This window comes from Ciconia boyciana, chromosome 5, assembly GCF_034638445.1.
Source record: "Ciconia boyciana chromosome 5, ASM3463844v1, whole genome shotgun sequence".
Taxonomy (NCBI): Eukaryota; Metazoa; Chordata; class Aves; order Ciconiiformes; family Ciconiidae; genus Ciconia; species Ciconia boyciana.
The window spans coordinates 58464233-58491241 of NC_132938.1; the positions used below are offsets into that span (position 1 = coordinate 58464233).

The 27009-nt window shown below is 40.3% G+C and overlaps 1 protein-coding gene across 6 annotated transcripts in view; it reads right to left on the bottom strand.

Annotated features, from left to right (window-relative positions):
- Positions 1 to 27009, bottom strand: part of DKK2 (dickkopf WNT signaling pathway inhibitor 2) — a 129270-nt gene that overhangs the window by 16824 nt on the left and 85437 nt on the right. The gene's annotated exons all lie outside the window — the stretch shown is intronic.

Sequence of the window (27009 nt, forward strand, 5' to 3'; positions counted from 1 at the left end):
GGTGGCCCTTTCGTTTATCCCGTTACTATATTTCCACTTCTAAAGCTAAGCCAGATGCAGCAACCTGATATTACTTTTTAGTTCACGCAACTTTATTGTAATGAAAACTTCCGTGTATATCTGATACTTGTTAGGAAAGCCAAAGAAACAGGAACCATGGTAATATTGCACCACCTTCTTGACAACTTTTATTCTGCATGAGTTAGATTCTCCAGGGTACTGCATGCTTCGTTAGCAAGCATTTTTCGCATAGTCAACCCATGTTTGAACTCCTGTTGTTGGTATTATTTGCATTATAACCATGCCCAGAGGCAGGGTCTAGGTGCTATACTTTCTTATAATTCTGCATGATCAGTTCTTTAACTGCTAGATAGTCTACATAAGCAAGACCAAACAAGGGCAGAAAAGATTTTAAGGGTTTTGGTTGGTTGGTTTTGTTTGCCTTTTTTTTTTTTTTCTTTCTTCTTTCTTTTTTCTTTTAAACAGAGGGACCCAAGGTAGTGGAGATTAAATGGCTTGGCTATGCCAAGGCCACATCAGAAGTCCACAATACACAACTAATTTTCTTCAAACCCCATCCACTTAACTGTATGATTCTTTCCTTTTTCTGAACTCGTACCCTTCCTTTCAGATGTGCTAAATATAAGTGAGTGTGTCTTTACCAATTATCTCCTCTATACATGGCTACAAACACAAACCAAGGTGGCCACATTTACCAGCCAAGTATGAAAAAATGTAATCCTACTTTCTCATCATACCCATGGAAGCATATTTTACATAAATAAACTGATTGCCTAAAGCATATTTTACAGATGAACTTACTCTGCCTATTTAACAACTCCCAAACAATTCTTAGAGCACGGATATGTGCAGAGCTTTCCTTAAACTCCACGCTGAAACCAATCATTGACCATGGCTATGTGATTATGGCAAAGGAACATTTCCTCCCTTACCTTTTTGCTAGAGTGTTTGCTGGAAGATGTAAAGGACATGTGATTTATTGTTTTCCCTGTATGTCACATGCCATTCTGGGGGCGGGGGAAAGGAAGTTTTAATTAGCAGATAAAAATATTTATAACTAAGTCTTGGGTAGTTCAACTAGCAGCAGTGGAATTATTCAAACGCTTGACGTTATTTATATGTTTATGCTTGTGAGAATATAAGCATATTTGTAATAGCTTACTGTACACAAAGCATGAGTCACCTCTTAGGCAACAATTATTTTCCTAGTTACATCGCAAGGAGGCAGAAAAGCAGACTAGACTGACATGAATGAAAAGTGCTTCATCACAGAAAAGTAATGAAGTAACACTAGATGGCTTTCCTCAGTCATGAGAAGGGTATTTCCCAAGTCAACCAATTCCTTTTCATTTTCCCGCTCTTCAAATTCTCCAGGAGACAGGACTGCACAGGATACTTTGCACTTGAGCAAGAGAGCACACCTCCCTGGCAAGGTGCCCTTTGCACCATGTTTTTAGCACTGTGCTCTGAAGAGCACTCAGGCTTGGGGATTTCTCCCCACCTGCACTGAACCAACAGTTACGTCGGTGGTGGTTACGCACCTACTCTGCTGAAGGAGCTGCAAAAACCACTGGGCAGCTCTTTGCGTATCCAAGTGTCTAAATCCACCTGAGCGTTTGCATGTTTTCTGACAACACGCAGAAAAAAAGCAGAAAACGCACCCTTTCCCACAAACCACTCAGTCGCAAAACAGGCACAATTCTCATTGGCTTCAGAAGTTTCTCCCAGGTAGGAAAATCACCCCACAAAGTGACAAAGTATCACTGTTAAAATGTTAGAGTGTCTCCTGAATTTGGTGCATTTTCCTTGAAACCAATTCAAAGGATCATATGGGATAGGAGCAAATGGCAATTTGCCCGCTAAGAGGATCTCTCAAAACTGAGGCACTGGGACACGCAGCCTTGCAGCTACTTGCTGCCTCATTAATTCAGGAACTTAGCTTCCTGGGAGTCATGCAAAATGGTCACCAGAGTACAGTGGAGAGGGGCTAAACATCAGGTTTTGCCATCATTTCCTAAGCCAGTCTCTTGCCGGCCTTCCTACATGCACAGGAAGGGAAGAGAGGAGAGAGTACAAGCCCTCTGTAGTGCTTTGCTGCTACGACTTCGCATTTTGACCCCTGCCCAGACGAACATGAGTAGAAATGCCCCTCCCTGGAAATGCTGGAATGCCATTTTCATTGCTCTTTGTTTTCCTTGGTATCAGTGGCACAGAAGCTATCAGCTTCTACTGCAGCCTGCTTTACAGGTGCTAATACTCCACATGCTGAGTGTGGATGCAAAGGCTAAAGGAAGGAGGAATGACTCCCTCCACCGCCAATGCCTGCAGGGGAAGGAAGAGCTGCTACTGAGTCCCAGTTCCCACTGTGGGAAGCTGCTGCTCTGAACACCCCCATAAAGCCCGCTCCAAAGCCTGGAGTCTCTGAGGCCATGCTAGAGTTACACTGTTACAAATTAATATATTTTTTTTGACATACGTAGGCATGGTGCACAGCAAACACTGGTATTCCTGAAAACCCATACTTGGTCCCTTTGGTGGTGCACTGTTCTCATCTTAATCAACAGAACCTCATTTAAACATGACACTTCAGGACTTGGCCCAAAGGATATATCCTAATTGCCTAGCAATTAGGATATATACTGTAAAGAGGTAAGCTTTGTCACTAAAGGAAAAACATACATTTTCATCAGTATAATTAAAATGATCAGTCAAAACTCTTGGTTTGAGAGTATCAGGCTATCTTGAGCTGCAAAAATAGGGCATATGAATTACTTAATACTTAGCTTAAGTTTTAGATAGCACACAGTGTACTTACAAAGATTTAATCTAATTTAGGTACCTTTATCCAGGTTTACTCAAGAGAAGAGATTTTTTTCTCAACTAAACCAATGCAATCATGCTGAAGCCTACAGACTAAATGTGTAAAAGAGCATTGGGATCACTGATATCAATGTAGATACTGAGAGAAGTCCCTCAGTAAGCTGTATCATACAAGTACTGCCCATCAGTTAGGCCTCTGTATACTTCAGAATATTACTTGAACATGCAAAGACAACTACATTGCTATTTTGACATTTTTCTATAGAACATTCTGAGAGAACATAATCACTCTGCTCCAAAACATCCCTCTCCAAATCTTTTCTCATTTTTCCTCATCTTGTATTGACAAGATTTACCATGCTTGATCATGAGATCTGGAAAAATAAAGGCAGACGCACATGCTAATGCAGTTAGCCCATTTTTCTTTAAACAGAGGACAAAGTCTGTCTAGATACGCACCTTTGCAATCGTTGACCTCACTATTTCTGTCCCGTATTTTTAAGTCCTTGTTATAAAACCCAGTGAAGGGAAATAGAAGGCACTGACAAATATCAGCATTAGCAGCAGTGCAACAATTTGTCACACCAAGAAAACCCAGCTGTTTGTAGAGTGATGGCCAGTAGGGACTGCATGCTAGGAGCAAAATACAAATCCCTGGATCCTCCCCAGCACCTCTTCCAGCTATTTATACAAACCTTTGCCGACCTTCTTCCAACATTTCTTTCCAGTGTCAGCTTCTTTATACTCATGACTAAGCCACAGTTGTTTACCATATACCAAAAAATTCAAGTTAATTATCTTGAAGTCTTCAAGTCAAAGTACATCTGGTTTTGAAATGAGTCTGTCTTAGGCCTGTCTTTCAACACACACACATCCGAATGGAAAAACGCCTGCGTGTTACAGATTTGCTGAGGGACGTGCAGTAGTACCCTTATCATTCCTATCGAGTGTAGCTCAAGAAAGACTTTTGAAAAGTTCAAAAGAAAAGCAGCAAACTGTTGTTTTAATGAGAATCCATTAGGCAGAACTCTGTTCATGACTCTCCTGGATCATTGTTTTCATTAGCAAGCTACATGAATAACAGCAAAGCTATTTGTACAGCGCTCGTTGCTCGGGTGCAGGCTCCCTCTCTGCCAGAGTGCTGCCTTTTAGATGTTCAATCCAGCACTGCTGTTATCTGCTCCGTGAGACAAAAAATCGATGCAAACGAATGGAAATTTTGTGGCTGGCCAACAAAGGGGCTTTCCCAGCCAAAATGAGAACAAAGTTTTTAATTTATTTAGGAAATCAAAAGGCTAAGAAGGCATGATCTTGCAATCTCTCCTTAATGCGAGTAGTCCTCGCTGTGATATATAATCCCCTGGTGTTGCTGTGCTTCACAATGGATTTACTCATTAAAGACTTAGCACATGAGTAAACATTTGAAGAGCAGGTCATCAATACATGACAGCATAAAAATATTATGCAATGTAAATTATGTGTTAGTTGGAAGCATTCATTTGGAGTTATTTTAGAGCAACTTGGAAAAACTCTTGAAAAGAGGCATACAGACAGTCTGGTTTGTTCACAGAAAAGCTAAGACTGTGTGTGTCAATTTTTCTGAAACACCACATCCACTCATCTATGCACAGAGTAATGTCATGGTCTGACAATGTCCTGTACATCTGAAATGAAACTCTTTCAAAGCTTAAACAATCTGCTTTTGTAGACTAACCAAGTCTATAAATACTTAAGTCGTTAGACACATTTGCAAATCTAAAAATACTTTAAAAACCATTACTGCATTCAGAAAAAGCAGTTGTAGAGCACTCCATAAATCTACTTTTTCTGCTTCCTCTGAGCAAAACCTGTTCCAATTTTGGAGTTAACACTCCAGTTCAATACTACAGAACAAATACATGTGAGAGAATAAACCAGATTACTTTTTGATCCTAAGCCTTTATCCAGTGGTAATTATGGCTAAGACAGTGCTTACATTTAGGCTGCTCCGTACAGCCATCAAACCTACTCTAGAAAATGACCTAAGTACCTACAAAGCGTCCAGTACATGCATGGCCCCATCGATTCTGATGGGATTACTGATTGAAGGTTTTGCCCCAAATGAGGGAATACACGAGCTCTTACTTTGAATATCAGGCTGCTTCTGGTGAAATAGAAAAGACCCACAGGTTTGTTAGGCAAGCCCCAGCTGAGAAGGGTGGTGGATCTCTACCATCTACTGTCAGCTCTAACTTCAGTGCACAGTGTTGCTCCTCCACAGGTCCCTGCTGGATGCCTTCCCACTGATCACACCAGAAGTCTGGACTACAAACCTTTTAGTTCTCCAGATTCTACCTAATTTTGTCCAAAAAAAGAGAGGCCCAAAATCACTGGTAAAACTTTTACCATTGTTTGGGAGGAATTAAACCTATCTCCTTGTTCCCCAGCAAGGTGTCTGGCACTAAGGGAGCTCTGGAGCTGCTCCAGAGCAGGGTGCCAGGGCGCAAGGGTACAGGCACGGGGCTTGCACTGGCAGGTGGCACCTCCCGAGCATGCATGCAGCAAACAAACACTGCTAATAACACTTCATTTCCCCGAAAGTGCGTAGCTGTGGGTAAAGTACAGTGACCCTTCCTCTGCTGCCTTTCAATTAACTGCTGAATCTCATTTTCAAGATTCAGGAACTAACACACTTCAGAAAACACAGAGGATTTCAAAAAAACCACCCCTTTTTACCGAAGAGTTTTCAAGAGGCACTACTACTGAAAGGCTACCAACAGTCTGATGTGGACTCTCGGAGGAGAATCACCAAGCAGCACAAGCAGGAAAATTTAAAAAAAAAAAAAAAAAAAGTGCTTTTTTATAACAGCCTTGGGAATAACATATTGGCAAAAGGAAAAAGCTTAGCACAAAAAGTGCTAAGAAGCAAATTTGGGTACCATTTAGAGACTGGTCTGCATCCATAACCAGGACTAGTGACTACCATGAGCCAGGCTATCACAGATTCTATATGAATTCTACCATGTTCAGCATTTCAAGAGAAGGACACATAGGTATGCTTTCATGCTTGAAAAATGTACTGCCTACCCATACCACATGCACATGCTAAAACCTACACAGAGATGCATTGATGATTTCATTTTTAAAATTCCTCCACTTATCTAGATATATGTCACATGAATGTATAGCAGAAATATGACATGGGACCATGCTGGCATATGGCAAATGATAACAGAATATAACAAACTACATCATTTGCAAGTATTGTTATAACAATGTTATATATAATTTTTTTCTACTGCGAGGCAGCAGAGGAACCTCAGTTACTGACAAGACCTGCATTGTTCTAAGTGAAGTAGAAATAGGAATTCCAGTGTAAATGCCAGAAGGGTTCAAATCTAGCTCTGTAGTGGATTTACAAAGAGCTGAATGAGATCCAAAGTCTTTTAGGATATGTCAACAAATCAAATTGAAAACACAGCTATTCCAACAAGGGATCTGTGTGTACTTACATACTGCATATTGATATACCTGCCATGTAAGAATTGGGTTTAGTTAACGTAGTTAGGAAACCCTTCATTTACGTTTTATTTGCTTCTCCCTTTTGAAAACAGCTTACTATTTTCTTTTTTTCTTTTATGGGCCACCAAATTACATGTGACCAAATGTACCTATTTAGTGAAAATGGGTTCCATTAGTATGTAAACTTATCCTTGCATTGTTTTCTTCTGAAGAAAAATAATGGAGAACAGGTGGTGATGCTTAGCATCAGGCTCCTGTTTCTAGAATTACAATCTACTGGGAGCCACCAGCAATCTCTGAAAGCTGTCATAAGCGCTCAGGAACTAGTATGATCCAGAGCACACCCAACACATTAAAGCATCTTTTGAAAATTTAAGTAGGTGTGACAGGAGAAAACTGGCTGAATGGCACAGGGATTCTAACGTGTCCCTGCAAAGGGTCGTGATTTCCTTCTGCATCCCACAATAAATAACTCAAGCTGGCTTCCATTTCCACAGCAGAAATTAGACATTTAAAAAATGCAAATAGGTACCATATGCACTACAAACCTTTCTGGTTTAGCGTTCAAAATGTAGCCACATTCCTGTTGTTGGAAAATATGGGATTTAAATTCTACTAGAAGAACATTAAAAAGCTGTTCCTTTACACTTATTTATTCTTTTTTCAGTGCCACAAAAAAACCAGCAGTGTTGATAAATATCTCCTTGATCTAGTTTGAAAATCTACTGATGTCACACTGCACAAAAAGTTTTACCCAGTGAGTCACAACACCACATGTCAAATGGACATTTCCTTGTTTTATCATCCCTTCCTTAGCTTACCTAGTAGGAAGGTGTTTAGAAATAATTCTATATAACTGACAACTGTGTTTCCCAACGCGTGCTCATGATGAACGAGAGATGGAAACACCACCAGCTAACAGACCTATACAAGCAAACAAGCATTACAGCAGTGTTTTCAAACTTAGCTCCAATGCTGAGGAGTAGGACAAAGACAATACATATTTGCATGGCAATTTCAGCTGACATACAATTTTACAAAACCAGACGTCGCAGGCTGGCTGATATCCCTAACTACTGTTCTCTGTCAGATATGCCAAGATACACACTTACATGAGGAAATAGTTAATGCAGGTTTGTTTTGTGGCATTGTAGTTCAAGAACGATAGAAATTAAAAGGAGATATTTGCAAGTTATTTGCAAAGTTATTTGCAAGGCTAGGTTTTCTGTTGGTGGAAATTGGCAATCTCCCACTGATTTCCACGAGAATATGTCAAGTTGCACCAAGTAGTTAGATTCTACTTCACATTCCAGATTTCTTGCATAGCTATAGGAGAGCAATGTTACATTTATTATTACTGTGGTTATTTCTTTTGGAAGACCTTACTCAAAGTCAAAGCAGTCCCTGCAAGTTGAAATCAGTTGACACTAGGCTAACTTCAACAGGCTTTGGGGCAGAGTATATATATTTCAGCCATCTTCAGTCTCACCTGTATTAGCTTTCCTCTAAAACAGGAGGCAGTGTGATGACCTGCAATTCTATAGAAATCATATTCTGATTCAACAGTGCCCAGGAAATTCTTTTACTGCTTCTGGTTTTCCTCAAAGTCTTAATGCAGAGAGAATGCCCTGTTCTCCAACAAGTCCCATGTAAGTGTCTCTCCACTTGAAGCCCTGTGGCTACGACAAAAGAAAATTAAAAGGTGCCCATTGCTTTGAAGATAGTACAGAAGGAACTTCACCTTACAGAAGCAAGACAAGCCCAGCCCGCAAAACTGGGAGAGACAGCAAGACAAAAGTATTAGGGGAAAGAGAATGGCAAACATTATTTTTACTTCTTGGCATCGTGCTCACAACAAAGTTTCCAAGATGAAAAGCACAACTGTTGCAACGGGGTTTTTTTAACCTAAGGAACACTAGTTTTTGTGCTACAAAACCTCTTAGTCTTAATTAGTCTTTCCCCCTGAAATCAGGTTGCTGAAGTAAGGCATTATGTTAAATTGTTCCATGAGATCCATCTAGAACCAGCTGGTTTCTGAATTTCCTTAATACAGTAAATATTTCCTGCCAGTTATCACTCCTGTTAATCCAGCTAAAGTAACTCAAATCTCTTCTAGCATATTCATCACCAGCAAAATTCTTGACCAAAAGAATTTTGGTGATGAGTGGACCAGAAAAAGTGCACAGCCTGATCCCAGGAAAGGTTTCATCTCCAACAGATAAAATCATCCTCATCCTGTTTGTGAACTGACCAAATTTAAACACTGGAAAACAATACACATGAAAGCGCATTATGCCATTTTTAAAGAAACCTGTTTCACAATAATTTAATTCCAAACTTCAAACTTATCTTCAAAATATATTTAGAAAAGGAAATTTGCTATGATTTGAGCAGTGAATAAGACTTAATAATGAAAACTAGAATAGTGAATAATTTAGTTTTGAAGAGACCTAATTTCTAGGAGGTTTTTCCCCCTAAGAAGAATGAAAGGTTTTGTGTCTTTAGCAAAACTTCTTGAGAAAACATTTATGACATTTGTCCTTTTCCTGGTACTAGAGATTGCAAAAGCATTTCTAATAACATCAGAGTATTGGTAAAAAACAGAAAATAAACTACAACTTTCCTGCTTAATCCACATACTGTAGAGTCTTAGTATATATTATGCATATGTGTGCAGGTATATAAGTCAGATACAATGTAAAAAATAATATACAGGTCCAAATTAGGATATGCTATTACAGTGAGAAAGCCAGAGACATTCTCCGCACTATACCATCCCTAAAATTATGTCCTTGGGCTAAAATCCTAAAAGAATTTTAAAAGTAGAAATGCTTTAATTACCTTCTGAAAATCTTTTTCCACAGCCTGACTGAACACTTGCAAAGTCGATTGCAGCACAAATTCACCTTAGCCTGGAGCACAAAGATTTTGGATTTAGCTCTTACAAATATAACAAACTTAGAAGTATTGTATTGCTGAAATTTCCTTTCAATTCTGAGGACTTGTACAGGTGGAACAGAATCAGTGCAATTCAGGGAGAATGAGGTTTTCCAAGTTATAATAGCTTAGAGTGATTTTTCTTTTCAGAAAAAGAACCTTGGATTTCAAATACACATGGCTGCTTGAAGAGGCAGCAGAGTTATAACACGGCATTTTAATAGGTTAACTGGCCATTAAGCCCCTACACTACTTTCCTTTCCTCCATGCTTGGATAACATACTACTGCTACTACTACTACTAAACTTAGCTCCATGGTAGAAGCGAATTCTTTCCCTTGTGAAAGGAGACTATAAAGGCAATAATGATGAATTTAACCAAAGAACAACCTTGTTAGAACAAAAGATAAATAGGGAACTGAATGCCTGATTTTCCCAAAAGTCTCATTTTGTGCTCTATTTTTGTTGCCCTCCAGACATAATGATTTTACCATCTTTCTTCAAAGAACAAAAAGCTTCATTCTCAAAATGATGTGTTGCCAGATGAATCTGTCCTGAATTGTATCATTCTGAACTAGCTGGGAGATGGCACATATACATGAATTGTATATATTACATGAGGGATAGCATTCATGGTACCGTGATTTCAACAGTTTGCTGATAAACAAACTGTTTACTTTTTGCCCAGACTGCACTTCTCCATAAGTAGAACATTAGTACCTTGTGGCAACACACTTGGTAGACAAACTGCATTGCCCTGCATTTGACACAGTTGTTCACCCTTCTCAGTCTGTAAAATCTGGATCCAATTTTCAAATGAAAGATCACTTTGCTGAACATTTATTTTTCCTGTGGAATTACTTTACCAATGTTTGGTGAATAGGCTCTTTTCAACCTTGGGGGTTATTTACTTAGATTTTTCTTCTCTTCAAAACGTTGGTGGAAAATGTTTGTCTGCTGGAGAGGCACCACATGCTTCTGATCTGAAGGTTGACCGACTTCTACTGCCTAAAAAGCAACAAGTCAGCAAGTACAAATACAGACGGGAGGTTAAATGATTGTTAAGTATCTAAATGAACTGGGAATTACAGCCCCAGTTTCAAAAGTCTGTTAGATGAGTTGAGTTCCAGTCTAATTCAGAGTCCTGGGAACTTAGATTTCTATACACTCAAGAGTTTCTAAACTGAACAATATAATATCGCAAAGAGATGGATGAGCGAGCGTGAAAGCCGAGAAGGATGGAAAATGAATACAGCAGTAACCTGCCGATTCAAGAGCAAATGCAGGTTCCCAAAGCAAATACTTTCCCTATCTGCAATGAATTGTGATATTCTTCTGCTTAGAATCTGTACAAATTGTGAATACAGCACATTTTTTTCATTGAAGGATTAAAAAGAAAAAAGCAGCTTTTTATTCCAAGAATTTTTATGGGAAATGGAACAGTCCCAGTGAAATCTTGCAGTTTCCATTACATTTTTTTCTGCTTCCTTTTAAGCACTAAAAGCACTCACTACGTTCTGATGTTTCCAGGAATTCTGGAACCAGAATATTTTGTCAAAAAATGGAGTTCCAAAAGTAGAAAATATGTTAGGTATGCATCTTTTTAAACAAATATTCCTAAGGCAAGTTTAGAAAAACTACTGTTTAAAGGCCTATTGATTTAAACAATATCATTTTCAACCTGTGTAATTCCTATTAAACTTTATAACATTTAACACCATTCTGTATTAATTTCATCTGTGTCTGTCTTCTCTGAAAATACTCTACTTCCTATTGTGTAAATGTTGGGATTTAAGTTATCATCTTCCAAATGTTTTGAGTTCCTTAAAATATCATATAGTTATTTCAGAGAGGAGCATTTCCTCATAATGGGGAAATTCAGATGGCAGACAATGACAAATTTTTGGAATCAATGCCATAAAAGTTTAGCCTAACTGATGACTCAGCAGACCAAACATTAGATTAAAAATGATAGGCTTCCGCTCATGGGTGAATCAAAGGAGGGTTTTTACATTTTTTTTTAGTAACAACAATATTCATTAAATCAGGGCTGGTAACTAGAGACTGCAACTAGGGGCAGCAGCAGAGGGAACACAATATTTTTAGACTCTGCAGATTCCCACTTTTGTGTGATGCGGAAGGAGATCTGGTGAAAGTGGGGAAAGACACCCCTCCAGCACTTTTAACACTGTGACTTTTATTTAGGCTCCCTAAAATCTCTGGCCAAATAGATTTGAAAGATAAAGTAAGAGATTCTTGGGTTTGACTGTAATCCTGGGTTGCTCTTTCTCCTCAGCTGTCTGTATCTATTTGTAGATGGAGCCAACCAACCCTGTACTTCCCTAGCGTGAGAGTAGTTTCCACCAAACCTATAGCAACTTCGGAAAAGTTAGACTTTTCAGAAAGCTGTAAGGTCATTCTAACAGCAGAAGTGATAAATATAATTTGCACTAGTAAAGTGTTCTATTAATGCATCACTGACATACAGAGTATATTTAAAGAAGAAAAATCTCACTTTTGTCTTCCTGAGTTGCTTATTTTCATCAGCTTAGAAAACACTTCACCAAGAGGCAGGAGAAAGTATTGACTCCTTCTGCCATGAGCTCGCGAAGAAGTGACACTTACTCTGGTGTTGGGTCCAAGTTTGATGACCTTGTCTACAGCAAACTCTGCCTTCAAAGATAACTGTGTATACAGAAGGGCTGAGAGATCCAAGCAGAAAAAAGAAGGTTGATCCTAAAGGCAAATTTAAGTCAATTCACTGAGTTATACAGAATTTACCATAGAAGCTCACTACAAAATTACAGGATGTATTCATGAAGTTTCTATAAAGCATGAAGATACTCAGCCCTATGTATAATGAAAATTTGGGAGGGAAGAACTTGCCCATGAGCACAAAGGACCTTGAGGATGTAACAAAAGAAAGCAAAAAGAGCCCCCAAAACCAAAAACCTTCATTCTGAGTGATGAATGACTTGAAAATCTGACCCTTTTGTGAAAGTATTTACTTCCGTACCTAACTAAATGGTAGCAAAATTCTTTGAAAAGTCTCCCCTGACTTGTGCATGCTACATACTTTGTAAATCTGTCCTAAGCTTCTTTGTCTACTTCTTCGTTTTTCCATTTCCTTTTCATTGTACTCATGTTTTCCATTCGCTGCAGCAATCTCTTTGGAATATTTAACATGTAGTCTAGAAGTCTCTCTGGATAACAAACCCACACTGAAATTTGCGGGAGTATTCACACTGATTTCAGTGAGCTTTGGAGAGGATATGAAAATCAGTGCCCACTGTCATAGACCCAAACATCAAGCCCAGCAAAGTATTTAAATATTTGCCTGACTAATATTTATATATGCACATCCTAAGTGAGATAAACAAAACAACATGAATGCTTACATTGAACCACATATGCTTAAGTTTCCTGATAAATGGAGGTAACAAGCTGGGTTATTTATGATACTGATAAAATATAAAATTATATTGATTTATTATGTTGATAAAAATAATAAATTATTTATAAACTACATAAAAGTTGCCATAATGTAACAGAGCAAAGTGGTCAGGCCAGTGTCCTGACCACTGTCCTGACCACAAACAAAACCACATAACAGTGTCCTGCTAGTCGCAAATACTCCAAGGAGTAAGAAGATAGGCAAGTACAGAAAGATTCCTCCCAGATACATTCTCCCAGCTTCAGCCAACAGCAGCTTAGACACATCTGAAGCTAGAAGTTTTACCACTGTGTTTAGTACCTACCAGTGCAATCTCTCATCTCTGCGTCTGTCTCATCTCCGTTTGAGCAGTTCCATGTGGCTCCCACAGCATCATGTGGCAATGAGCTATACAATATGAAAAAGTAGTTCCTGGCTGCTTAATAATTTCACACTGTCTGCTCTTGGCTCTTCTTCTACGGCAAATTCTGACTGATTGCTCCCCACTCACCTTTTCCTCACCCTTCATTATTTTATATATCTCTATCCTGTTATCCCATGTGCATCCCTCTTCCAAACTGGGGTGTTCTGTCCTATTTAATTTCTCCTTTGTTAAAACAGTTCTGCTGCTCTGATCATCCCTGCTGTCCTCCTCCCCCATCTAATCCTGACTGCTTCTATAGCCTTTAACAGTTGTTCAGCACCATGAACTTAGATGTAGTGTAAAAATGCCCTCTGTTTTGTTCTCCCTTCCTGACATTTCGCCGTTTTTTTTTTTAATTTAATTTTTGTCTCTCTCTGCTGCTGCTTCAGCATCAACTGATTGCTAAAGTGACTCTAATTTAGAAGTTATCACTGTATGTGCCTAACTGCCATCACATTATGCCATGTACATTGCTTTATACCTATAGAAATGGAATTTTACCTGTGGGGTTTATTTCTCAGATGCTCAGTATACTGACATTTACTGCAACTCTTTGTGGTCCATTTAAGCTCTTACTGTTCTGAATACATTTCATTAAAAACTTCAGTGCTTCACTAATCCCGTTTTCCAGACAATTTATCAATAAGTTGAACAGCATCAGTGTCTAAAAGTTTTGTGTGAAACTGCTTACAGCCTCCCTGCGTTGTGAAAGCTGGCCATTTAGTCCTACTTATTTTTTCCTGTCTACTGATCAGTTATTAGTTATTCTAATCAGTTATGAAATGGGTTATCCTTTCGCAATTCTGTTTCTTTAAAGCTTTTGTACTTGAGCTATAGCTCCGTTCGCACAAGTATTTGAAGAGCAGTGGTAAATTACTTGCCAGAAATGGTGTCGTTTGATTTTGATCTGTCATTAGCCTGGTAAGAGAATGCTGTTTTGAAACATTAACCTTAATATTATCTTTACAAATACGATTAAGTTTGAGTATTAAAAGGGTGTTTTGTGAAGCAGGCTGGAAGGAAGAAGGAAGCCTCAGCCTCACACATGTTATCAGGACAGGACAGCATTTGAGGTTTTCTGTTCTGGAAAATATTCAGGTGAAACATACTGTGAAAATAAACTTTAGAAGAAGCAAATGTTCACAAACTGTCTTCTAGTAGCTACCATTTAAATTAATTTCCTGCCAATGGAGTCATTTAGGACAGAAGGTGATCAAAAGTAAAAGCAGTGTGAAATTTTACTAGCAAGTGGTCAAAGCATACAAGCACAAAGACTTCCAGTGAAGTCAACAGCACCAGGAGCAGCAGAGCTCCCCATCCTGTGGTAACACAGACACGTGTTGTACTACTGACAGCGCACGAACCGTGTTCATGGCTGGTCTTGTCTGCTCATGCTGCTTCAGCAGCAGGGATCACCCTGGCTGAAATTCAGCCCTGTGCCACCTAAGCAGCCCTTCAAGCCCTCCAGCTGGTATCTCACAGAAACTGGTCTGCCTTTCAGTCAATGGGTAAAACTCAAATTTAAAGTGCTACATCAAGAAGTCTTGCATTTAAAACAAACAAACAAACAAACAAAACCACAAAAAAACAAAACAACCCCCCCCCCCAAAACCCCAAACAACACCCCCACACACACACACACACAAAAACTCTCCAACCTGAGACCCAACTACTGACCAACAGCCAGAAGGAGCACTGGAAGTCAAACCAGGGAAAGAGAGGAAATCAAATCCAGAAACTGTCAGTCTCTGTTGTGCAATCTGTTTTCACAGAATCAGCTAAATCTGAATTAGTGAATTCCACTTCAGCTTTTGCTCCTACCGCCGCTATATCCACGGTATCTGGGAAATGACTTAGACACGTCTCTGGAGAACAGCATGGGTCCGGTGCTTCCAAAAAGCCGAAGTCAATACGTTCATGTGTCAGATACATGTGCCAGGGTAGCCGTCCCAGCTGCACAACACATGATGTGTCAACTGCTTTACATCGGGTGGGTCAGGAAGAGGCTCATTAAAGAGAAACACTAAAGCTCTGCTTGCAACATCTCTGCATCCTTGTCCAGTTTTACACTGAAAAAAAATTACACTGGTTTAAGAAAAAGGTTACTCTGGATGGAGACCAAAACCTGTACAGAAGGGCCAGAGGAGCTGTGTCTGGTACATTAGATACAGATCCATCACCTATCTTTCATATCATTATTTCATCGTTGAGGGGACAACATAAATTATTCTGATTTATCTTCTTCTGTAATAATAATTACAACAAATTATTCTGATGACCAAATTCTGACCGTCTTACATAGGAAACGAAAGACAAGAGAGCTCCTTCTCGCTGAGCACACTTTGCAGTGAGGGAGTCTCAGCCAGATTATTTCCTCTGAGCTGAATTTCTCTCCTGTGTGGAAAAGGCCACAACCCTGCTCCCTAAGGCATGCAGAAACTAATTCCCACTGAAAACATTCAGGGAGTTAGGTACATAAACACCCTTCAGATTTGTCCTATCTACAAACAGGGCCTAACCTTTGAGATGGCTTTCTGCACAGAAGTGTGTTGCACCTCTTGGATAAGATGGGCAATGAGACAGCAGGTTTTGCAGAGTAGGGAGCCGAAGTGTGGCATTGCTGGGCAGCATGAGCTTGTGTCTGTGGCCACATGTTTTGGGTGCATCTGCTGGGAAACAGTGCTGGAGGGGAGCAAGTTACATCACTTCTCTGGGTACTGAATTGCCACCACCATTACGGACGTTCCCCTCGCCGGACCTGAAAGCTGTTCCTGAACAAGTGCAGATATCATCATGTGGCTGTTATAGAAGATAACAGGTTTTGTCTCATTTTCCCCATCCTTGACCCTTCCATTCTGACCCTTTAGCTGTAAAAGAGGCTTCAGTCCCACCAAATTCAAGAGTGACAACTGCACCCCAGACCTGGAACTCATACACTGCTATCATACCTGTTCATACAACATACACACTGGCTTCTGCTCATCTAAAACCTTTAAAGCAGTGTTAAGACAGTGTTATCCTACTCTTCATCTGTTTGTTCCTATCGGAGGGGGATTTTGTGGGTAACTCAATGAGACAAGAGCCTGAAAGGGGATACCCCCTCCAGTGTCGAATGCTATCTCGGCTAGCCGGGCCTGTCTGTGGTACATGCCTGCTCAGAAAAATGAAAGATTTTCACAGGGCTAATCCCCGTTACACAGACAATCTGCAGCCCATTTGCTATTCCTTTTTGGCTTTATTTTTAACAGGGCCTTAAAACATATTTTGCCTTAAAATGACAACATTCTTTTCTGCCCTCTTTGTTCATGGGGCTTTGTGTGCTCATAAACAGTTTAAGAGTTCCCTTCACACCTGTGGTGCACATGTGTGCCTGTAATAAAGACTCTCTTATCTATCCTTCCCTGATAACTTAAGAGGACAGTGTTTAAGAAAAGGCACCATCCTTGTGACTGTGATGAACAAAACCAACCCCGAATCCCAAACCTACAGCAGTGACTGTAAGGTCAGCATGCCTGGGGAAGGCTCATTAGAAATCTGCTTTCCCAGAGACTGAGGGGCGTCTCTAGTTTTGCTCTCTGATATTTAAACCCTCCATAACCTAAGTTCATTGAAGTGCACCAATAAAAGAAATTCCCACTTGGATTTTAAATGAACATCTTCTGCCTATCAGGCATCTCCATGTATGAAGGTCTTTAAACATTTTACAAATGTTTTTTAATGAAGCCATCCAAAATCCCTGTCAAGCACAGGGCCAAATATGTGCGTCCCAGTTTGGCAAATCAGAAAAGCAAGCGGGGAAAACCTAAACATGAAACTTTGACTTTTAAACTCATTCTTCCAACCACCCGGTAACTGTCCCCATTCAGTGGTCCATCCAGTTGTTTCTTCTACACTTCCAGTGAAATCCAAAGATAAAAAAAGCTCTTGCATTTTCAATAATAACAACAACTATAATAATAATGCCTTTTAGTTTATAATTTATCTCTCTCTACCACTGTTGTTTAGATAATTAAACCAAGATTTTCATATGCATATAGACAAACATGTAAGCTAAGAAAGCCTGAGTTCCTACATCCGAAATCCTTCGAAAATTTTGCAGTACCTAGCACATTTTATACATTTGTGCAATACCAAAACTTAGAACCTCCTATTTCCCATGTAATAAAAGATGCATCTTCTTCCCCATTCTAGTCACTTCTCTAGAGAAATGAAGGGACAGTCTTCTTTATCCTCCCTACTGGCCCCAAAGGTGCAGCAGAGAGGCTGAGGGGAAGGCAAGCAGACCTGCGGACTCCTTTCCAGCTGGCAAACCCTGCTCAAAGAGATAAGGAAGCAGCCTGTACCATCCCAAGGTTTTGCTCCATCCTTCCTTGACCTCCCTGGACTCCGTGTTGCTTACTTGGAAAATCATGTCAAAAATGCTTCCGAATTATCATAATCTGAGCTATGCTAAAGCTATGCTGCTACTCGAAAACAAGTTGCTCAGAAAATGCCCCCCCGGAGACTTGTTTACACAGCGGGGAGCAGATCAGCACGCATTAGACTGCAGTGCCGTGACCTCTCTTTTCGGCTGCCTCATGCTGGTTATAGTCTGCTTGCACTGACACCACTGGCCAGGCCCCAGCGCCGAGGTCTCAGTGGAAGGAAAACCCTAAGTCAGCCTAACCACAGGACAGTTTGGGATGGGCAAGACTTTCCCGGTCTCCTTTAGCTTAAGCGCTGGTACAAAGTCTGAGAGAAATTTCCCTCCACAGAGAAAACCTTAATCTTCTGGTTAGACAACACCACACACTACAGTTTGATACTTAATAAATTGTCACGAAGCTATAACACAAGTATTCACTTGGTCACTTATCCTTTTAGCAATAAAAAACAATCGGGACTGAAGTTCGGTTGCAATTTGTTGCAGCTGCTGTGTCAAGGACCCCCTCAGAAAGTAATTTCCCAAGGATTCTTCTTGTTAAAAAGCCATTTCCTTGGCAAGGAGTGGGATGTCTGGAAGATAGCAACAAGGACAAAACCAAGCACAGAAGTTTACAAGCATTCCAGAAGAGCATTTTTAAAACCCTGTATTTATTTAAACAATTACAAAAACATTTTATGCAGCGAAGCAGTTTAGCCCCTCCACCAAAATATAAAGTAGACTTTTCAGCCTAACTTTTGATAGGCAGTTTTCCTCATTACCCCTAAGACGACACGTGAGGCAGCATCAACACTTGGCTCCACCCTGGCGAAGGTGTGGAGAGAGGATGGCAACCTCCTGGTTTCCCGGTCCTTCCACGGCTCCCAGGATTTCCAATTCTTCAGTTCTGACCCACACCCACTCTCCCTCCCCACCACAGGAGCTGGTTGAACTACTTGGTTATGAATAATAGACATTGCAAATTTAGCTTTGTTGGGAGTAACAGGAACTGAGAGGGTCTGGAAGAACAACTTCCAGTCTCGCTGGGCAACCCCATAGTGTTCAGCTCACACATTATGGCATGTGGTTGGTTATGTGGGTCAGATGGTATTATTATTACTACCTGAGTGGATGACAAACTGAAATTTAAGAATAACAAGTCTGGTAAAACTTTCAGGCTATGCTAAATACATGAAACAGTCTTCACATTTACTTGGTGGTTCTCATCATCCCAGGGAGTTAATAAGAATCCCCCCGCAAAGAGAAGACTAGTGATGCCAGGCTGTTTATCTCTGTAAACACTCATGAATTTATCATCAGATAACACACCAGCCATGCCACCTTCTCTAGCCTGCCAAATGGTCACCCTGTTCCCTGATGCAAACACAGGATAGTAGCCAGCTTTTTCTTCCCTTCTGCTTCTTCCATTATTATTATCCCTTCATGTTACTCACCATATGGTCTCTCTCTATGTAAAAGCTATATGTTAACTATTTAATTACAATTTGTAACTCTTTCTTTGGTAAGGAATGCTGTTGTCCTGTCTGCCTCTAAAAGAGGAAACGGCCATTTGACATCTCCTCTCTCCTTCTCTCCTGACTGACGAACGACAGGGGAGGTGATGTTTGAAAAAGAAAGTAAGTATCCACCCAGTACTCGTCCTACCAAAGAGGAGAAGTAGGAGACTCACAGCTCAGTCTCTGGGTCCTGGACAACCTAATGCCCCACAAGATAGAGAGAAACACAAACGTATCTTTTTTAAGATAGGAAACAGGATCCTGAGTCTCCCAGGAAATTCACAATGAACTGGATGGGAGGCAGGCTCTGCTCTCTCGTTTTCAAGCCAAAAGAGAAGAAACAGAGAAATACGGCAAGTTCTGCAGTCTGTGCTAGCCCTGCCAGGTCAGGCCAACAGAAGCTTCATTTGGCCATTTTTCACTCGGCTGCTACTGAAGACACACTGCAAAGACAAACCGTCTGCCAAGCCCAAGGCTCCCTAACACCACCTCTTGCTTGTAGCTCTGTGTCCTATTGGACAGAGGTTTTTCCCCTTTTAAACCCATGCTCTATAAAAACTCACCCTGAACAGAGACCATATAAGCCAACGCACCTCTCTGTTATACTCTACACAAACACCCACGGTAAGAAAATCAGGGAAAGCAGTCAGGCACACCAGTAAATCTAGCCATAAGAGTGGGTGGCAGGTGGAGTCTTCCTTAGAACTTCCAGCATTGGGAAGCCCAAAATCTATTTTCAGTAGTGACTTCGGAAAACAACCTAAGCTGTTTGAGATGGGACCCAGGTCCCAATTAAACACAGGACCTGTATTTCTATGGCTTCTTTTGAGTTGATATGAATACTTGACACTGGCCATCCAGAGTACCGTGGCTGTACTTCATGAAACACTAGAATTTTGCTGTAAAAAAAAACAACCCACCAAAAAACCAAAAACACACTAAAAGGAGGGGAGAAAGTCATATGAAAGCAAAAAGGTTAAATACAAGATGGTAGCACATCTATGAGTACTTTTTTTTTTTTTTTGACACAGTCTAAATCTTTCTGATACTTCTGAGAATTAATTGAACTAAGTTAACGCCAACTAGGTTAGTTAGGCTTAGCATTTTGCATTTCTGTTAGTGGCTTTACCATACGGTTCTTTCCTCCGCTTCCAGAGACCTTGTTTTACAGCAAAGTGTGCAGCTTTAGACTATTTGCAGGCTGTCAAGAAGAGGTGCACCATTTTCTGTAGGAACACATAGCAAAAGAAACAATTCTGGAAGCTACTCTGCTCTGTGCAAAAGGAAAAATAAAGGTGCTCTTCCCCCGTCAGATGCATTACTTTCCCTGATGCCATTCTAGTTAAGAATGAGAAGCCAAGAATAAGTTTCCTGCTGCAACATAAACATATTCTGTTTGCAATTCCTTTTAAGAGATCTCTGCTTTAGGCATTTCAGACTTGCAGGGGAGAGATCACACTGACAGCGAGTCACTGATTCACTCAACGAAAGCTGCCAAAACGCGTAGAACTGAACCCTGTCCTCTCATTCACTGGACCGATAAATATCCTTCTAAAAGCATGCACAGCCTGGTTCACACTTACATGATGCACAGAGAATGAGGCAGAGGGCTTGCAGAGTGAAGCAACACCTCATTCCCGAGCATGTGCAGAACAGTCCACCTTCGCTTACTGCTAAAAATGCTAAACCAGTGCCATTTGCACTACATATGTGCAGCATGCATGCCTCCAAGATTCATTACTGTGCATATGAAAACTCAATCGTATCAAAGCTTAGCTTTAAGAAAGTCCCAAGGGGCTAAACCGTGTGCTTATGCGCTTTGAGGGGGAAAAAAACAACAACTCTCAAACTTTTTTTTTTTTGGTAGCATTGTCCCGGTCTTTCCTTTAGTAAGAACCAAATAGCTGCTAAATGAGTGAACCCCACGTTCCCACTGTGTGTTTATAGCCATTCATTTTCATAACTCACGTTCTGTTTGTGTGAACACAAATGTATAAATCGTAGATGGATTTAGGGCCAATCCCAAGAAAACTGTAACTAAGATGAACAAACCCCATTATTTTATTTGAAAACTGCTGTGCTTTGGTCATTTAGTATGACCATATGTATCCTTTTACACCACCTCTCTCTCTCTAATGCTACTTTCTGTAGCTCATTCTAGAGCAAAGGATTCTGCAATGAGCTTGAAAATATCACAAATTCACCTATTTTCACATTTCACTGCAATTTGAAAATTGCTTTGTGTTCATTAAATTTTCCATTAAAATAAATCTGCCCTTCAATTAAAACAGGAAAAATTATACTGAAAAAAAGTGATGGTTTAGGGACACGTATGGTCATTGCACATCCTATGCTTGATCAAAAAAGAAGAGATGAATGTTCATGTTCTCTAGCAAAAATAAAGACTTTTGCAGGCAAAATTAATTTTTAAAAAGAAACAAAACAAACCTTCTGATCTTCTTGGCTTTTGTATGGGCCTTTCACATCCATGGATATGAAGCTCATAGAAGCTGGTTTCAACCTAACGGTACCAGAAACACAGCCTAGACCATAGCACTGAAAGACAAGGATTTCCAAAGAATTATCCTCAGTTCTCTTAAAAAAAAAAAAAATCTAAACAGACTTGGAGTTTTACCGATGCAGGAAAAGCAGAGAGACAGCTTCTGGTTTTCTTCCCCATTTCTGTAGTGTCATACAAACTTCAGCTCCTCAAATCTATCTACCATAAATGTCTAACGACTGCAGTTCTGACACCGACACAAAGCTCCCCAGCACCGCGGTGGGACGTGGTGACAAGCCGTGTGCCAACGGTGGGCCAAGTGAGGGCTGCCAGTTCCAAGTGTGGCCCATTGCCCCCTGACTCTTGCCAGCCACGACCAGCGTGTGCATGTGGGGGCGGCATGAGCTTGGCAGGGAATTCTGCAAGCCCAAGCAGGAAGGGAAGGTCTCTGCTTTGAAGGTGTTCTCCAAATTAACATTTTTACATATATATAAAACTTGTTTGGCTATACTTAAAAAAATTCTCAAATACACAAAACCTGAAGAGGAAGGAAATGCTAAAAAAAAAAAACAGAAGCAGGAGCTTCATGGGACTCCTCCTTTGCAGAGTTAAATTCCTCCTAAATGACATTTCCAGGGTGAGGCATTTGTAAGTACAACTGTAAAAGGACCAAAGGCTCAACTGACAAACCATGAGATATGAAGTGCTTGCAAGATACATCCGGCGTTGAGATAATTAAAGTCAAAATTAAACTTGTGCTATATTTGCATCTGCAAAGCATCAGTTAATCAAACATAATGAGTTAATCAGACTCATTTTTCTGAGGGTAAAATGTAATCATGCTTCATCATCTTTTGTGTTGTCCTTAGACTCTGACAGACTTTCCAGACAGAAACTAACTCCTCCTAAGTATTTGCACACTTGATAGCACATCAGAGTCCTGGAAGTTTTCTAGGCATTGTTGCAATATTAATAGGAAATAGTTGTAGTAAAGCCACTTTATAGGAGCTTTTGCTCTATATTAAGAAGTCAAATAATAATAACAACAAATTGAAGGTGACACCAGGCATGACCCAGGAAGGAGATAATACTCTGCATGCCATTTTTGCAATCAAGAGACAAGCCACTGTGCTATTTAGCAAGGCTGCTGCCAGTAAACCAGTATGTCTCCCAGATTCCTAACAGCAAACAGCAAGAGCAAAGAATACATTCTCTGGTGACCACTGCAGACTTAGCAATTCTGTATTTATTTTTTTATTAAAAAAAAAAGAAGCTGTTGCTGGATGTAATTTCTAGGTATTGTAATTAATTTATTTTTAATCCCATGGAGAAATAATTTATACTGTCTTGGCTGCCAGCTATTCAAGATATTGTGGTTACATTTTTGGTGTTTTTGGTACATTTTATTGTAACATTCTCAGGGCACTGCAGTCAATTACTACATTTCATGCTGTTTTACTTGCTACAAAGCATCATCCAAGCATTTTCTAGCAAGTTCTTGTGGGTAACTACGTCCTGTTCAAGAAACACATGCATGTCCATGCGCTGACAGGTATGAGATCAGTGTCAACTTAGCCATTTGGATTAATGCCTTTTTGGTTTGGCTTCTGTGGTCTCAAGCTTCTTAGCTCAAGCTGTGATAGAGTTTAAAAAATATACTTTTTAAAAATTAAACCAAGTACATTTGGAATACAAAGGCTTAGCTGATATTGGTCTATTGTGCCTCTGAAGTGTTAAAACTTGTCCCAGCTTTTCACTCACTCACTCCTCTCTCTCTTTTTCCAGACCTCATTATCTCTTATTCAGCCCCACAGTTGTGCCAGTCCCCTCTCTTGGCTGTCCCATTTCTTCCCTTCGTTACTGCTGCTCCCGTCGTGCGCGTGGGGGAAGCGGGAGGGATAGTCCCAGCGGGAAGCACAAACCCAACCAGCTACGCAGCAGCAAAGGGAACGAGACACACAACTTGCTGGGGAAAAGAGCTGAAAGAATGGCTTTTGGCCAGGACTTGGAAAGGGCAGAAGATAATAGCGCCCTATAAAGAAGGAAAACTGCTGGAAATAAAGCTTGGTAGGTTTCAGCCTACCAGATCATTAAAGGCGGTTGAGTGCGAAGGAGTGCAAACCCCAGCACTGACAGAGGGGACGAGCCTCAGAGGAGAGAGAGGACTATAACCCAGAGGCAAGAAGTCAAAAAGATGGTGAAGTGAATTAAAGAGGCTACAGAGCCATCATCCAGGTATCTGTTGAACGGCTATGCCTTTCAATCACAGCCGTGATACATGGGATTTTCCCTTTCAAGTTGCACCCCTATAGTTCAGCGAGAGCGCTCACACAGGAGAGCTTGCCCCTAACACAGTGGAAGCTGTATCTAACATGCAGAAAAATTAATCCAACGTCGTTGTTCACTGGCTTTTTTAATTTATGACTCTATTCACTGTATTGTATTTATTTAGAGAGACGATATGTCCAGAACGATTTCCGAGAGATGCTACAGTTTGGAGGTGTTAGCTGTTCCTAGAAGCCATTGCTCTAAATCAAGTTTTGAAAGGAAATTGATGGCAGACAGTATATAGTACTGCCCTCCCCAAAAGTAACGTAGCTTAACATGCACTGTACGACCCTATTTCTGAGCGTATATTTCCCTTGTGCAAATGCTGTAGATACTTTCTGATTCTCTGTGAAATTGGGAAAACATTAACAGTTTGCAGAAAGGGGAAAACAGGAGTGACAGTGAAGAACTGTGAAGACAGTGAAATCTCCCCAATTTAGCACGTCAGTGCTGCTCATTCTCTGTTGATCCAAGGCAGTAAAGGGAATAAGAACAGAAAATAAATAATATTCCTCAGAAAGACATAAAAATGTAAGTCTTACTAAAATCCACATTTGCCCCGCCAGTCCCTCCAGCAAGCCGGATCAGCTTGCTTTGCTCATGTGAGTATTTTCATTAATTTGAACTGGAACTTTGCCTGACAAAGGAGTGCGGGATCTTCCCTTTCTGGGCAGAAGCACTGTAACTACCAGCTGAAATACATCAACACTCCAGATAAGCCATGAACTACTGTATCTGTTGATTTATTGCTGATTAAAGACTCCCAAGTTGCTCCTAGTCCTGAGAATTAACATAATTGAAAATGTTACATTAATATATTAAAGAAATGTTCTGAAAGTGCATTAGTCTACCAAGCTGAACAAGTAAATAGGCTGCTGGCTGATGCTCCTTTCATCAGTTTTGGTGAGAGTTCTCCAATTTCCACTATGTGCATCTGCAGTTGAATGCACAGCTTAGAGCTGTCACAACTGCAACAGCAAAATCCTATTTGTTTTCCTTTAAGCTGCATATCGTTGGTCCTTACTAAAACTATTTCCTAGTTGTAAACAAGACACTCAACTCACCGTTTAATGTTACCAAGATATAAAAGGTACTGCTACTTTTGACACATTAGAAATTCCACTAATGCAATAGATTGTTTTAGAAAGAAAAGCATAGGCCTGCTCTTTTAGCAAATGACATGCAAAACTTCAGCACGAACTCCCATAATCTAAACAAATCAAGTACTAACCTAATAAGAGAGTACTCAAAAAAAAATTGTGAAAATGTCATGTCTTAAGTGGTTGAGATGTGTGACACCGCTGTTAAAAAATGCAGCAGCTTACCAACCCAGCAACTGGAAGTATCGCCAAAGAGAAAGCATTATCACAAAGGTAACTTTTTTTTTTTCTTTTTTTCTTTTCTTCTTTTTACTGCAATTCTGTGTTAATTGTGTTGCTTCAGGCAGATGGCCGAAAGTAACATCTACAATTATTGGTAGCAAATCTGAGTCATTTTCACAGACTACATCAGCATGAGACCGCGCAGGAGCCAGGGACGGAGTCCCAGGGAGAGAGGGTGAAATCAGCACCGACGGCCCTTGACGGGAGGTCAAGCTTTGCTCCCTTGGAGCCAAAGTCACTGATTCTCCAGGGGTCGTTGCTTGTGCTACAAACAGGATATCTTAACATGTGTGCCACCTCTTCTACTATTACAGATACTTACAGTGTTGTCTCTGACTTGAAGTGTACCTTGTGAGTTTATGCCAGTAACTAGAAGTCCCCAGCAAACAATCCAGGTTGGCAAGTAAGGGGCAAATCTTGCAAATGCAACTGGTGGGCAGTGCAACTTGTTGTCCAGGAACTGGGTGAATTAATACTGAATATGATCAATCATTCTCAGCATTGCGCTGAATACGCATTGATGTGCTAAGGATGTTGTACGTAGGGAAAGGTGGCAACACTTCCCCTAAAGGCAAAAATTATATATCATGTTTGGGGCTGTACAGCACAGCCCCACAACTACCCACACTGAAACTCGTGAGACAGATTACACTCAAGTGGGAAAATAGGTCCTATATACCGACTTTTTGTGAATACACAGAAAACAAAAGAAAACCCAAGGAGAACATGTAAGAAAGCGTATCATGCTCCTGTATTTCCTCAAGGTGATTTAACATAGTAATTATTACAATGTGCACTAGGAAAGAGCACAGTACTTTAGTAATATGAAACTTCAGCACAGCATCTGTTACTAAACTTTGCTCAGAGGTAAGGAGAGGCGACCAAATTCTGGGTAAATTATAAAGCAATTGAGTGGCTAGGGAAAGAAAGCTTGGAGGAGTTTAAAAACAAATTTCTCACACGCAAAAACCAAAACTACCACCACTGTTGTTATGCCTGCACACAAAACCAAATGATAACATTCAATTACTAGGAAGCTGATGTAAAACACTTCGGCAAATTCAGTGGATTGCTTGAATTTGCAGCTTCTCTGCTGCTTTAAGGAAAATGTAGGCAAGATACAGACCCTTCAGGCATTGAGTATTTTGCCTTTTTAGTGCTGAATGTTGGCAGCTCCCTTGCTGCTACACTGTTGCTTATGAAAAGCAGCTGTATTTGGAGATACTAATAATACCCAATAGTATAAAATCTATATTTTCTGAAGAAGTCTACCTCCTTCAACACCACAATGCTCAACATTCATACCATCCAAGTTGAGACTTGATAGGGAAGTAGAGGACTGATGGCTTAAAGTGCTGCTTTATAGTTTACCACAAAGATAGTCGAGTGAAGATAATTTTCTATCAGACTTCCAAGTTTCCAAGCAGGGTAGAGAGAAAAGAAGACTGCATAAGCAAGTCAGGGTCTTTTTTTCATGAAGTTTCTATAACCTTTTCTTTCTTCCTTATACTCAAACTTCATGTTCAGGGTTGTTAGTCCCTGCTTATCTCAACTGGACATAACCAAACAAAACTTCCACAAACACTGGAGCATATTCTGGACAAGAAACCTAGAATTTATTTTCTGTCATATTAAGCAAATGAATGTGCCTTAAACTATACCACTGGGACAGCATGCTTTCTTATTCTCACCATAGAGAAAGACATCAGAGATGGACTTCCTAGGTGCGATTTTTAGAACCAAGC